Below are 11,014 nucleotides of genomic sequence, written 5' to 3' on the forward strand. Positions count from 1 at the left end.
TCTTCATGTCAATGCAGACTTTTGCACAATTACTTGCATCTATTATCTCTAAAAGGCGATCATAAATCATCATTTTAGACTAGGGCTTAAGCCTGAATTCTGCAAGATTTAAAGTAGAAAATTTGTTTGTGTTTTCCAGCTACTTTTGTTTCTCCCATGTACATATCTGCTTTCCTAATTAATTGTCCTACCTGGATACCCTTTCTTTCTAAATACTATAGGTCATTCACAGTCCTAGGAATGCCCTTGAGGACTAGAATATGGCTTTCCTGGAAACATACATTTTAAAGTTTCAGCTATTGATATAACCTGATCATCACCACTTCTATGTCTTATCACATAATATTAGCTGGTCTAAACCAGATATTATTTCTGGTAAACAATACTACCTTTATAGCTTAGACCATAGCACTAGTACAACTCAGAGCATTAGTGACCTCTCACCATGAAGCTTGCAAGGGAGAGGGATTTAATCTCTGGTAGTTGAGTCAGCTGCACCCAAGGGTGTCCTTAGTCCTGCTGGTGTGAGTATATCGTGGCTTATTGACAAGATGGGTGTGACGTGACAGCTACCAAGGAGAAGAGTCCATTCCATGTAAGCAGGCAGCATGCAGCAGAACACAGCTGTATAATCTGGACTCGTGTCTAGTCTAGAAGCAGTCCAGTTTGGCCACAGGCACAGTGACACAGAGTGTGGTAAATGAGGTCTGCTTGCCCACAGTTAGCATCACCTTTACACCCCTAAGACCTTCAAGCAGAGCCTCCCACAGAAAAAAAAACAAGCCAGCAAAGGTAGGGTAGCTTTAAACGGTATCTGATCTACCAAAGCTTCATCAAGCAGCATCCTTTAGGCAGGAAGGCTGCCCTGCAAAGATCTAGGAGGAAAATGTGGGTTTTTCTGCCCTGTCTTCTCCAATGTCCATGGGTATCTATGGCAACTGTTTGCACTGAGATAGGAATTGTGTTTCAGGTACATATGAGTCAGCAGTTGGGAATTCTCTTACTGGATTAATGTCTCCAACTTGGATAACCTGTTTTGAACACTTCCAGTACCTTAATTGCTCAGAGCATTCTCTCTCAAAGCTTTTTTTGATGAACGTAAATAGAGCTTGCATTTCTTCTTTCACAGAAAAAGCATTTGTGATTTGTGTCTATGCCCATCAAGTAGCATTCATGCTGCCAGAAATGCTACACACAGGTGGTAGGGATTTGCATTTTCATGCGAGCTGATGACGACTCCCCTTCTCGGTCAGTTCTGCTTTTTATAGCTCATTGCTTATGAATTACTGTTGCTTCTGAAATTCTGGGCTGCGATTCTCATATCCATTTTTCTTTTGCTCTGTTTCTGATCAGCTGCCTACTTTTGTTCATGACATCATCTGCTGCTGCTTCTGTGCTTCAGGAGAAATTGTTAACATCTGAATCAGTTGCTTTGGTTATAGACAATATTTCCTATGTCAGATTCCCAGAACTGTGAGAGCATGTTCTTGTCTCTCTCTCATATAGAGCATCCCCTTTTCCTTGCTCATACGTAACGTGAAAAAGAGCATGAGCAAGTGAGTCTGAGAGGCTAATACATTAAAATTCATGTTTTTAATTGGAGATTATTGCTTGTTTTTCTGAGGTTATTTATTTTCTCTGCGTAACTTACCTTTTACTTCCAAAAAGGATCAAGTTTCAAGCTCTGGCCAAGTAACCCTTATTTCACAAGAAACACATTGGCCATTTCACTCCAGTTCTGACTGAGCAGCTATTGTGTTACAAAAGACACACCTGGCAACTGGGGGGCTCATTTTTTTCTGCCATGCCAGCTGCCTTGGAAGTTGCTGAGGAACCCAAATGCACAAGCAAGGAAAATCAAAGCCATTAGGTTATCTGCCAGACAGGAGTCCTGCCTGTGGTCTGCCTGTGGATAACATTAAGGAGATAAAGCTCAACCAACTCTTTCTCTCTTCCTCTCTCATCCTTTTGGTTACGTGCTTCTTTCTATTAGGCAACCTCTTATTTCATGCTCCCTCTTCCCTTTGAAATTCTCTTCTTGGAGGCCTAAAGATTGCAGTGTCCCACCTGCAGGGGCAAAAATGGCCCCTACCACCAAAATGGGAGATGTCTGAAAAAGTCCCCTGGTGAGATGACGCCTTGTTTGGCTGCCTGCTGAGGACCCAAGGCAGCTCCAAGCCCTAAGGTAAGTGGCTGTGACATTACAATGGTCTTTGCTGTCAGTATAATTATGCATCAGAAAATCAAGCAGCTTCTGGAAGCTAGTAGTAGTTTCCTAAAAATAGTAATGAGTTAAATGTTAGTTGCTCTTTTACCAGCAAATTGTGGATGTCAAATGTGCACACACACACACAACTGCCTCCTATAATTCGTCTACTTTTAACCACTTGTACAGATTAAATTGAGTGACATGCAAAACAGATATTAAAGACATATGAATACTAAGTTGAGCATATCAAATGAAGGTTTTGGGGAGTTATGTCTGATCCAACATAAAAATTATTTGACTGTAAGTTTTATACTGATATTTCCAAATCACCACTGGGGCTATCAAGCCATTCTCTGTTTTTAATGTAAATTGACCTTTTGTTAAGCATTGGCCCAGCAGATAGCATCCCCTCGAAGGAAACAGACAGGCACGTGCTTTGTTCGGATCCTCCAACTCCTGAACAGCCAATGCAGGTCTTCATATTACAAGGCAGCAACTAGCATAAGAAACAGCTCCCAAGTTAGCCTTGCCTCTGCCATATGGTGCCCTTGCCTACAGCTTCTTCAGAAAAACTCTGTTTATAATCCCTTGCAAAGGAGTGAATTCAGATTTTTCTTGAAATGATTGTAATGGGATTTTTAATTGCTTTTGTAATGTTAAAGAACAGACAATGCTAGTAGCGTACCAACAGCCCCATCATCGTTTTTAGCCTGTCTCCCTCTCAAGGAAAGAATGCTGATAAATTGAGAGAGATTAAAAGGATTTAATTTGGATTTATCTTTCTTAATTTTCAAGACTTAAACCCACCCTTTGAATGCTTCTTTATGAGGAAGTGATCTGAAATCTTTATTAGTTTAATAGGATTTGGCTAATATTACAGCCCTTATCCAATACTCAAGCTGGATTTCCATCAACAGTCTAAACAGATTTCCCTGACACTAAGGCAAATCCTCTCTGTAAACAATTGTAGCTGCCTAACACAAGCCTTGCTACTAGTGCTTTCCCTCCACATGAGTAAGCGATCTCTGTAGAAACCCTCTCCTAAGGAAAGGTGAGGCAGGTGTGACTAAGTGCCAACTACCTGCTTGGTTCTCCATTATGTCATGTGATTAATTATGTCCAAATTTTCTTTTCTTCTCTCTGCATTCTTCTTCCACCTAAAAGTGGGTGAAGAACCCCTGTAATTCTGTCACAAAATCTGCAGTGAGAGATGATTAATAAAATTTCACTGACCACCTTCTCCCGTCTCTAAATTCTTGTATTCCTGGGAAGCTACAAGCTGACCATACAACAGCTGTCTCCATCCCTGAGCTACTTGCAGAGTTTTCCCTCTTTTCCAGCTACTCGTAACAGTTGAAAATGGCAAGCATGTGCAATGTGGTGTTCCCTCTGTCTCTTGCAGCTCCTTCTGTTTGCCTTATATTGCAGGTAGAAGAAAATCTGGGTTTGTAATCTACACTGTCCTGTGTTTTGAATATTATTTAGCAGGGAACCAATACCCATTTTGCTTTTCTAGGACATATTATGACAGCTGTGAATTTTTTAAATTGTGAAAATAATTATCAGAAAAATAAAATATTTCTCATGGAAAAAAAATGTTAAGCATCCCCCATTGTGATCTCAGTGAGCAAAATGCCTCATTTTTCTTTCTGATACATAACATCTGCATCCTGCATATCCCCAAGAAAAGCCTGTTTTGTCTGGTCTTTGGTGGTTCCATACATCAGTAAGAGCTAGCTCAAGTTAACTTGATTATTTTTTAAAGCTAACATGCAGTTTTCAACTGCATGTGCAGAAGTGGCTGACAGAGCAAGCGAAAGGGAGCTACCAGAGAGGTGTTGATGAAGCAGGGCCAGTCACCAGGGGTAATGGCTATCATTCCCCAGCAAGTCTCAGCCTCATTTAACCTGTTTTTACTAATATTTAATTTCTTTTTATTCTACAGTCTATTTTTATTTAATTTATTTTAAAATTTATTTAATGTAATTAATTTTATTTTATTTTATTCTAAAGTTTTTACAGGGGCTTCAGTACTATACCTTGAGAAGGAACTTTCTTCTGCTCATGAAGGCAAAATCACTGTATTTGAGGTAAATCCCCACTCTGGTTAGAAAGGTAGAAAAGAATATGATTAAATAATTGTGTGTCGCTGTCCTTCCTCCCCCTGTCTTTTCACATTTCTTCTCAGATGAGGAATGGAATGTAGTGCCCACAGGGTAAGGCAGTTATTTCGGAGTTTACAGACTATCACAGCCGAATGCTCAGTGACTCCACCTAAGAACAAGTAGCTTCTGAAAGGTGAACCCCCTCCCTCCTAACTTTCCAATAATCAGATTACCAGCAACAGCAGTTTGAGGCATTCAGCGTAACATCTGGGACATGCAGATGTTCTGAAGAATAGAAAGTCAAGGAATTCCTATGGGTAGGCGCTCGCTGCAAGTCGTGACTTACCCACAGGCAGTCCTCAGTCGAACCCACGTCAGTCACTAGATGGCACACTTAAACAACGCACTGCGCTTCCTTACCTTGCTGCACAGGTGCTGGGCTGCGCCGGAGAGCTTTTCCCACGGGAGACAAGGGATTCTTTGATGCACGGCCTTCTGCTGTGTACCTTGTATTTTTATTGCAGTTTCCTGTCTTCATTGGTAAGCTTCCAATTTATTATTAGCACGGCTTTAAGCTGAAAGAGGGTAGATTCAGACTAGATAGTAGGAAACAATTCTTCCCTGTGAGGGTGGTGAGACACTGGCACAGGTTGCCCAGAGAAGCTGTGGCTGCCCCATCCCTGGCAGTGCTCAAAGCCAGGTTGGATGGGGCTTTCAGCAACCTGGTCTAGCGGAAGGTGTCCCTGCCTGTGGAAGGGGGTTTGGGACTAGATGACCTTTAAGGTCCCTTCCAAACCAAACCATTCTGTGATTCTACAATTCTCTGCCTTTAGTTACAGTTAAATTAGTCTTTTCATCTTTAATTTGGGAGAATGGCTCATTTCAGCTGCTTTGAGGAATGTCTGCAAAAAGTGCTATGAATCTGGCTTGTCACTCCAGTAGCAGTCACACAGCTGCAAGGTTAGGGGGATGTATGATTTATCTGGGGGGAAAATAACACATTGTGCAGCCCCTCTTGGACACTGTTTTGAAAGAGCAATTTTACAGAACATTTGTATCCTTCCATCATTTTATTTACACTCCCCAATTATTTAGCAGGACTTTTTATTGTTATCACTGCTACTGATAACATAAGCAGTAATCAAAGTGGTTTTCCTTCTAACCATCCCTGTAGAGAAAAAAATGCATATCAAACCAGGTGATGGGCAGAAATTTCAGTTGTTCTTGCTGTGTTAGTCCTGCCAGGTGGGCATGACATCTTTACTGTACAGCCTACCTTTGTGTTGCAAAAAACCCACAAATTCAATGAAGTTACTTGTACTGCACCTTTTGCTCTGACTTTCAGCCTTGACGACACAAGACTGTCTACAGGACATGAATCCATATACACATACTTGAACTCTGCCCTCTAAGTGGAACCACTGGTGCCAGAACCCAGGGCTGGTTCCCCAGCTTGTGTCGAAGTCCATCCTCTGCCTGGCACAAAGCAAATAACTCCTTGGAGATGCATTTTTACAGCTTGCCAGCCTGGAGTCATGTTTTAAATTGGATCAGCATTTGTAAGGCGAATCTCCTAATTGTGTTTCTAATAATGCCCGGGGCTGCCCAGAGGGCTGATCTATGAGCACTCTGGTGGGGAAGCTTAAGGTCATGATGTGTTTCAGGAGTACACCTAACACTCCTCAGCTGCCAGCAGGCTTTCAGACCATGGGACCAGCCTAGAGCTAGGCCAAAATGGGAATAATGAAGATATCAAGTACTCAAAAAAAAACAAAAAACAAAACACAACCAACCAACCAACCATGGCACAGTACAAATACACCCTATGGAGCCACGCTACCTGCCAAATGTTTGTGGAGATACTGTTCCTGATGGTTAATGTGAAATCTCCCCCAGTCTTCGTTTGGGAACAGTCCTTAAATTTGGCCATCAGTGATCTCTATACTGCATGTTGTTTCCTTCAAATTAAAGCTTTTAGAGAATTTTGTCAACAATTAGAGAGAACATGCCTACATCTCCTCTTTTCTCCTTGCACCTGTAATGAAGTACCTGTCATGGCTGTCCCAGGGATTTGTTCTTTTACACTGTTGATGGACATTGCGACAGACAAAGGAAAAGATTCTATTTTGTACAGAGAAGTAACATAATTCACTGCCCTATTCCACAGTCTGTGGTGCTGAGGGGTTGGAGCATTTTAAAGACATGCTGCAATTTGCCATCTAGGAGGATTCAGTCATGCAGAGTAACTGTGTTCAACCTTGCTGGTTTTCACCTTATATTTCTGGTTTAGAGTAGGATGTATAAAATCCAGACTCAGTGTGCCCTCTAGTGAAAGCATATTCTTTCCTTCTGATTAAAAAAGCATTATCAGAATTTAATGTCCTAGTTTTTTTCTCCCTCTAAATATGGCTACAGAGACCGCTGACAGCACTTAATAGTGGAAAAAAAAATCTTCACAGCAACCTCTTTTGTTAGACAGCAATAATATCTAGTGATGCATGTTATCCATCTCATTTTAGTTGGTGGTATCTGGTAACTTAAGGTCCTGAAGTCTTACTGTGTGGCAAGAAGAAATTAAGCTGGGGCAGAGCAGGAGGAAGAAGAGAACCAGGACTAGTGCTCACACCTGCAACCTTCTCTCCATGGGTCCTTTTTCCTTGAGCACCTTCTACTATGCCAAAAGACTGCAAGGTGTAAAAACATACAGCAACTATTTTGTATCAACTAATGCATACAGTACACAGGTACAACTAACAGCCTACTCAGCTAAGTATTACTTAAATGTTAACTATTACCCAAGTACTTTAGTACAGGTTACTCAACTGAGTATTGCAAATATTATCAGGCAAGCAGCTGTTGGTCAGGAAGGGAACTTTTCATTTCCATGGCTCTTTAGAGTGGATCATGACCCCTTGTCCGGCCAAGCTGCTGTCTGCTGAATCTCTGCCTTCTTTCTGAGGGTGCTGCATCTTTCCCCCCTCCCTAGTATTTTCCAACTAACTTACTGCTGTCACAATTTCACTTCTCCCTGCATACTTACTTTCATATGGCTTTAGCTTACACACTTTCTTGCAGCTGGACAACTTTGTAACCAAAACTCAGCCAAGGTATCACAGCTGTGTCCCCACAAAAGCAAGCCTTGGGTCTTCACAGGCAGCTGAACATCTGCACTGCTGTTTGGTGTTTGAAAGTTAGCTGCACATTTCCACCAGAACAGAGACATTATATTGCTCTCTGTTGTGACACCTAGACTGGTGTTATACTGACCATTAACAGTGGGGGGTTTGAATTCTGATTAGGGCAGGTTAGACTACTAGCTCTTTGGATATTTTGGTACTGTCATGAAGTTCATGCTAGGCAGCCCATTGTAACACCAGCAACAGAGACCTTGAATTAACCATTGCTTATATCACTGAAAGTCTTTCTGATAAACACACTGGTTTTGATTTCTGAAAAAAAATCTTCTAGTGATAGAAACTGTCCCACAGGCACAGATAGGTTGTCCCAGTGATTGCTTTAACCCCTTAAGAAGGACCAAGTGCACCAGCATGTTTTCAGCAAGACATGCTGATTTTGAAATAGACTGTGAAAGATGTGAACAACAGATTTTGTGGTGGAGTCTTTTATAGAGAACAAAGAGAGTATTAGAATCCACCTTGTGAAAGTTCAGACATACAGGAAGAAGACCAAGCTTTTTGAATAGCAGAGCAGAAAAGCCCCCAGGTAACTGATAACTAAAAGAAGCACTTACTTATCAGAAGCCACACATATGGAGAACGAAGAATATGATCTTGGTGGGGCAGCTGGAAAAAAAATCTTTGATTTGCTGGTTAATCAGAATGTACTGCAGGGAAATCAATATAAGGATAATCTCATTTGCTATTTATTTCTGGCTCATATTTTCACAGGCTTGGAAATACGCTTTTCATCAGTCATCTACTCTGGAGAGGAACGGCATGAATTTCAACGCTTCTGCTATTTTCACCTGCAAAATATTCAAAATTGTTTCTGCAGAAGCTATGGGCAGCAGTGGGGGACATTTATTTAAAGAAATTTGGAACAATGGATCACTAGTGATTAAAATAAAAATGGAAATTACATTCCAGATGCAGGAGGCAAATGAGTATTTCATTTATGATACTTTGCCATTTAGCATGTATGAACCAGCTCTGAGCGGCTGCATTTTGGAAATTTTGAAACCTGGTTGTCTTTTGAATCCTATGAAAAATGTAGATTCAGGCTCCGTGTTTTATGCTAATGTGAATAGGTGAAGGAGAATACCAGTTTGTAGAAACAAGGGAATTAGCATGTGAATGGGGAGTATTGGACTTCTCCCTCTTGAAAAGGCAGCTTTCAAAGTAGAAACTGGGATTTAAATCTCACACTGATTTTTCTCTTTTCATATCCTCAAATCATGTTACTTGCAGTGCATTAACAGCCTTTGAGCCTGTACCCCATTGGGCTACAGGTGCTGTCATTTTAACTAATAGCTATAATCTACAAATCTAACAATCAATGAACCAACCTGTTTTCTCCACCACCACCCCCCCCTTCTTAATTCTACTCTTGGATCTCAGTTTCAGTTTTCAGGACTGACGGTTATAAAAATACTTGCAAAGAAAGAAGCTGACTGTGAGACCAGCCTGGACTCCCTCCTTCCTCATCAAATCCTGTTTTTCAGAGGACTGCATTGTCAGCCTCACCAGAGAGGTTTGCTTCCAGTGCTGATGTATTCCTTGCAAACAAAACAAGCTTGCAGCAGCATGTTGATGAATAAGCTAGATTGCAGTGACACAGGAGAATTAGTGCCTACTGAAGGGAGACAACTTGTGGAGATAGTTTCAGGAATGCTTTCAGCATAAGCGGCCATCCACATGTCTAAAACTGCACAGCTCAAACAACTTGGTCCCATACTGCTACGGATCAAGCCATCTTCAGCAGAGACTACATTCACATTCTCTGCTCATGTGAAGTAAAAATTCAGGAATCTCTGCTGTGACTGAAACTCCCCAATGAAAGCAGATTTTTGCCTTCCGAGCTCTTCTCCTCCCTCTCCCCCACCTCCATTCCCCTGAATTAGCCATAGCAACCTGCCCTGCATTTCAAACACCTGCTTGCATTTATGCAATGGTGTGACAGTTTGCTTTCCTTCATTGCATTTTATTTGCCTTTGTTTAATGATTAAAGCAAACCAAAACCGTTGTAGCAGGTTTTAAGTGCCTTCTTCAGCAAAGAACAGAGCTTGCAGTATGATCTGGTGGCATGACACTCCTGCCTCTGCCAGCACCAAAGCTGGGCCACTTTGGGCTGCTCCCAGGACAAGCCCTGCAAATATGACTTGGTATGATGCTCTCTGCCCCACCCAGCCTGCTTTTATCTGCAAATACATCTACATTATTTTGAAAACAACATTTTAATTGACAATAAAATGGAGATTTTTCACGTTTAGTCCTCTTTCTTGTTTGGGGTAACCGCAGCAGTCTTCTTACAAAGTAACACTAATCTGAGGTCTGTAGCAACTGGATGTTCCCACTGCATTAAAAAAGAGTGGTGGCTAAAATCCACTTCTGCTGCATTGCCAGTTGGAAGGGTAGCAGGAGGTGCAGCTATATTATGCTGCTTTAAGGGTATAAAGTTCCTTTTTCTCCTGACAGTGCCAGTGTTTGCCTTTCTGACTAAATGACTGACTGAGGCGAAGCTGCTTTGCTCCTAGGGGGAATGTAAGTCACTCAATAAAACAAGTGTTTACAGTGGTAAGATTACAAAGGTTGTTTGTGTTTGTTTGTTTTTAAAATGAGTATGGACTTGTCTTGATTGCCCTAATGGGCAAGAAAAGTTTTCTAATTACTTCACTGAAAATCTTGATTGGTACAGAACCAGTGTTGGAGCTGCCTTGTAACAAGATGCAGTGTCTCCCAAAAGGATTTAATTGAGGCACCTGTGATCTCCTCAAGAAGAGGCAATTTAGGTGGTAGCTGGGAGGAGGGAATGCACCATTTTTCAGTTCAAGTCACCTTTACCATCCTTTGAAAGCAACAACTGGTGTCACGTTCCTAAATCTGCTTTGCACTTTGCTAATTTCAAGGAACTCCCACCTGACATCTGTGTCAGTCTAACCTTGCAGTTAGTCAGGCTGTGCTTAAAGATGAGATACAGTAACATGGCTGAACAAATCTCCTGCTGAAAGGAGTTCCACTATTACCCTGGTTTCTTTGCAGCTCTGGAGAGTATCTGTAACCTCTTCACTGTTTTGGTGAGAAGCAGGGAAGTAGGAGCACTTCTCTGCTTCTGCAAACTCTGGCATAGCCTGAGGTTGGGTTTGCCTTCAGCGGGGTAAGGCGGCATTCCAGGAAAAGTGAGGTGGGACAGTCCCTCATTGCAGCTGAGGTGCTTGTGGCAAGGTGTGAGCCTGATACAGCCACAGCCACCTTCTGCAATATCAGTATATGTATGTGGTCAGGAGACTTTCTGGCAAAGCATTTTAACAAAAAGTATTGTAAACAATTGAGACGATGGACTCTTCATTAGGGACTGTAGAGACAAGACAAGGAGGAATGGGTTTAAACATAAAGAGGGGAAGTTTAGGTTAGATATAAGGAAGAAGTTCTTTACTGTAAGGGTGGTGAGGCACTGAAACAGGTTGCCCAAGGATGTTGTGAATGTTCCATCCCTGGCAGTGCTCAAGGCCAGGCTGGAAAGA

The 11,014-nt window shown here is 41.7% G+C and overlaps 1 long non-coding RNA gene across 3 annotated transcripts; it reads left to right on the plus strand.

Annotated features, from left to right (window-relative positions):
- Positions 1 to 290: 290 nt before the first annotated feature.
- On the plus strand, positions 291 to 9,519 carry LOC134158291 (uncharacterized). Of its 3 annotated transcripts, XR_009962704.1 has the most exons (3): positions 291 to 2,728; positions 4,747 to 4,854; positions 6,834 to 9,519. It is a non-coding gene; the product is annotated as an uncharacterized LOC134158291 (long non-coding RNA). The 3 variants fall into 3 exon arrangements; XR_009962703.1 differs by having other exon boundaries at positions 291 to 4,854; XR_009962702.1 differs by having other exon boundaries at positions 291 to 4,854; positions 8,223 to 9,519.
- Positions 9,520 to 11,014: the final 1,495 nt, after the last annotated feature.

Source organism: Pezoporus occidentalis, unplaced genomic scaffold (assembly GCF_034315485.1).
Source record: "Pezoporus occidentalis ecotype Australia unplaced genomic scaffold, CSIRO_AGI_Poc_V1 ctg129, whole genome shotgun sequence".
Taxonomy (NCBI): domain Eukaryota; kingdom Metazoa; phylum Chordata; class Aves; order Psittaciformes; family Psittacidae; genus Pezoporus; species Pezoporus occidentalis.